Raw genomic sequence first — 5,000 nt, forward strand, 5'->3', positions numbered from 1 at the left:
GGCCCACCTATCTACAGCCAGGGGAGACCGTGATAAGTTAGCCCACCTATCTACAGCCAGGGTAGACCGGGATAAGTTAACCCACCTATCTACAGCCAGGGTAGACCGGGATAAGTTAACCCACCTATCTACAGCCAGGGTAGACCGGGATAAGTTAACCCACCTATCTACAGCCAGGGTAGACCGGGATAAGTTAACCCACCTATCTACAGCCAGGGTAGACCGGGATAAGTTAACCCACCTATCTACAGCCAGGGTAGAACCGGATAAGTTAACCCACCTATCTACAGCCAGGGTAGACCGGGATAAGTTAACCCACCTATCTACAGCCAGGGTAGACCGTGATAAGTTGGCCCCCCTATCTACAGCCAGGGGAGACCGTGATAAGTTAACCCACCTATCTACAGCCAGGGGAGACCGTGATAAGTTAACCCACCTATCTACAGCCAGGGTAGACCGGGATAAGTTAACCCACCTATCTACAGCCGGGAGAGGCGGCGTGATAAGTTGGCCCACCTATCTACAGCCAGGGTGGACACGGATAAGTTAACCCACCTGTCTACAGCCAGGGTAGACCGGGATAAGTTAACCCACCTATCTACAGCCAGGGTTGACTTTGAGCGGGATAAGTTGCGTACCTATCTACAGCCAGGGTAGAGCAGGATAAGTTGGCCCACCTATCTACAGCCAGGGTAGACCGGATAAGTTAACCCACCTATCTACAGCCAGGGTAGACTGGGATAAGTTAACCCACCTATCTACAGCCAGGGTAGACCGGGATAAGTTAACCCACCTATCTACAGCCAGGGTAGACCGGGATAAGTTGGCCCCCCTATCTACAGCCAGGGTAGACCGGGATAAGTTAACCCACCTATCTACAGCCAGGGTAGACCGGGATAAGTTGGCCCCCCTATCTACAGCCAGGGTAGACCGGGATAAGTTAACCCACCTATCTACAGCCAGGGTAGACCGGGATAAGTTAACCCACCTATCTACAGCCAGGGTAGACCGGGATAAGTTAACCCACCTATCTACAGCCAGGGTAGACCGGGATAAGTTAACCCACCTATCTACAGCCAGGGTAGACCGGGATAAGTTGGCCCACCTATCTACAGCCAGGGTAGACCGGGATAAGTTAACCCACCTATCTACAGCCAGGGTAGACCGGGATAAGTTGGCCCCCCTATCTACAGCCAGGGGAGACCGTGATAAGTTAACCCACCTATCTACAGCCAGGGTAGACCGTGATAAGTTGGCCCCCCTATCTACAGCCAGGGGAGACCGTGATAAGTTAACCCACCTATCTACAGCCAGGGTAGACCGGGATAAGTTAACCCACCTATCTACAGCCAGGGTAGACCGTGATAAGTTGGCCCACCTATCTACAGCCAGGGTAGACCGGGATAAGTTAACCCACCTATCTACAGCCAGGGTAGACCGGGATAAGTTAACCCACCTATCTACAGCCAGGGTAGACCGGGATAAGTTGGCCCACCTATCTACAGCCAGGGTAGACCGGGATAAGTTAACCCACCTATCTACAGCCAGGGTAGACCGGGATAAGTTAACCCACCTATCTACAGCCAGGGTAGACCGGGATAAGTTAACCCACCTATCTACAGCCAGGGTAGACCGGGATAAGTTGGCCCCCTATCTACAGCCAGGGCAGACCCGGGATAAGTTAACCCACCTATCTACAGCCAGGGTAGACCGGGATAAGTTAACCCACCTATCTACAGCCAGGGGAGACCGGGATAAGTTAACCCACCTATCTACAGCCAGGGTAGACCGGGATAAGTTAACCCACCTATCTACAGCCAGGGTAGACCGGGATAAGTTGGCCCCCCTATCTACAGCCAGGGTAGACCGGGATAAGTTAACCCACCTATCTACAGCCAGGGGTAGACCGGGATAAGTTAACCCACCTATCTACAGCCAGGGTAGACCGGGATAAGTTAACCCACCTATCTACAGCCAGGGGAGACCGTGATAAGTTAACCCACCTATCTACAGCCAGGGTAGACCGGGATAAGTTGGCCCCCCTATCTACAGCCAGGGTAGACCGGGATAAGTTAACCCACCTATCTACAGCCAGGGGAGACCGTGATAAGCCCTATTTCAACAAACGGTGGCGTATCCCTTTAAGAAAACGTGCCGCATAATCAAGGATTTTTGCCCGCAACAATCACAAAAAAACTCGGCATTTCTCTGGAAGGACTGGCTTATGGTGTTGTGGAAAAAGCTGCCTCCTGCTGGTGCGAAGCTGCCTCCTGCTGGTGCGACTCCTAAGGCTCCCGTAACGGAGGGTGGACAACAGTCCATGACTGTGTGTGGTCATCGATGATATTGCAGTGTTTCCTTTCTGATTTATTTTTAGCAGTGGGGGGGCAGGTCTGAACCCCCCTCCCCCCCCCAATGAAATGGTCCTGAGACTTTGCTGCAACACAAACTGATATATGTATTCAGGGTTCAAAATTAGCAACATCTACCAGCCAAATGCTGGTAAAATATGCAAGTGGCTGGTACATTTGCTTCACTCACCAGCCAAAAAAACAATGGTGATATGTTGAGTGGCTGGTAGAATTTGAACATTCACTAGCCATTTGGCTGCTGGCGAAAAAGTTAATTTTGAACCCTGTATGTATTCACCTCTATTCACACACACAATGAGCCATGTTCTCAATTGTGATAGAACTGTATTTTTTGAGTTACTATATAGGCCAACTTTTATCTTGACATATATAGGCTAAGCATTCTATAGCAAATACCAATAAACCCACTATTAATTACATTATCTTAATAACAATAAACCCACTATTAATTACATTATCTTAATAACAATAAACCCACTATTAATTACATTATCTTAATAACAATAAACCCACTATTAATTACATTATCTTAATAACAATAAACCCACTATTAATTACATTATCTTAATAACAATAAAACCACTATTAATTACATTATCTTAATAACAATAAACCCACTATTAATTACATTATCTTAATAACAATAAACCCACTATTAATTACATTATCTTAATAACAATAAACCCACTATTAATTACATTATCTTAATAACGATAAAACCACTATTAATTACATTATCTTAATAACGATAAACCCACTATTAATTACATTATCTTAATACCAATAAACCCACTATTAATTACATTATCTTAATGACAATAAACCCACTATTAATTACATTATCTTAATGCAGTGTAACTACTGTAGCATGTAAATAATGCACTTCAAATGCTAACGTGAGCAAGGGCGTTCAGCAATCGCTATCGAATCAACAGCCACGTGCAGTTTAGCTCGCAGGTGAAGAACACAACGAAACTCACCAGGTAACTTAATTTAAATTTGCAAGACCTATAGACTAATACAATACCTATAGACTAATACAAGACCTATAGACTAATACAATACCTATAGACTAATACAAGACCTATAGACTAATACAAGACCTATAGACTGATACAGGACCTTTAGACTAATACAAGACCTATAGACTAATACAAGACCTATAGACTAATACAAGACCTATAGACTAATACAAGACCTATAGACTAATACAAGACCTATAGACTAATACAAGACCTATAGACTAATACAGGACCTATAGACTAATACAAGACCTATAGACTAATACAAGACCTATAGACTAATACAAGACCTATAGACTGATACAGGACCTTTAGACTAATACAAGACCTATAGACTAATACAAGACCTATAGATTGATACAAGACCTATAGACTGATACAGGACCTATAGACTGATACAAGACCTATAGACTAATACAAGACCTATAGACTGATACAAGACCTATAGACTAATACAAGACCTATAGACTGATACAAGACCTATAGACTAATACAAGACCTATAGACTGATACAAGACCTATAGACTGATACAAGACCTATAGACTGATACAAGACCTATAGACTAATACAAGACCTATAGACTGATACAAGACCTATAGACTAATACAAGACCTATAGACTAATACAATACCTATAGACTGATACAAGACCTATAGACTAATACAAGACCTATAGACTAATACAAGACCTATAGACTAATACAATACCTATAGACTGATACAAGACCTATAGACTAATACAAGACCTATAGACTAATACAAGACCTATAGACTGATACAAGACCTATAGACTGATACAGGACCTATTGACTGATACAGGACCTATAGACTGATACAAGACCTATAGACTAATACAGGACCTATAGACTGATACAAGACCTATAGACTAATACAGGACCTATAGACTGATACAAGACCTATAGACTAATACAGGACCTATAGACTAATACAGGACCTATAGACTAATACAAGACCTATAGACTAATACAGGACCTATAGACTAATACAGGACCTTTAGACTAATACAGGACCTATAGACTAATACAGGACCTATAGACTAATACAAGACCTATAGACTAATACAAGACCTATAGACTAATACAAGACCTATAGACTGATACAAGACCTATAGACTGATACAGGACCTATAGACTGATACAAGACCTATAGACTGATACAAGACCTATAGACTGATACAAGACCTATAGACTGATACATGACCTATAGACTGATACAGGACCTATAGACTAATACAAGACCTATAGACTAATACAAGACCTATAGACTGATACAAGACCTATAGACTAATACAGGACCTATAGACTGATACAAGACCTATAGACTGATACAAGACCTATAGACTGATACAAGACCTATAGACTGATACAGGACCTATAGACTAATACAAGACCTATAGACTGATACAAGACCTATAGACTGATACATGACCTATAGACTAATACAGGACCTATAGACTGATACATGACCTATAGACTAATACCAGACCTATAGACTAATACAGGACCTATAGACTGATACAAGACCTATAGACTGATACAAGACCTATAGACTAATACAGGACCTATAGACTAATACAGGACCTATA

The 5,000-nt window shown here is 42.6% G+C and overlaps 1 pseudogene; it reads left to right on the forward strand.

Moving 5' to 3' along the window:
• Positions 1–5,000, forward strand: part of LOC120551396 — a 27,680-nt pseudogene that overhangs the window by 9,361 nt on the left and 13,319 nt on the right.

This window comes from Perca fluviatilis, chromosome 21, assembly GCF_010015445.1.
Source record: "Perca fluviatilis chromosome 21, GENO_Pfluv_1.0, whole genome shotgun sequence".
NCBI classification, from domain to species: Eukaryota; Metazoa; Chordata; class Actinopteri; order Perciformes; family Percidae; genus Perca; species Perca fluviatilis.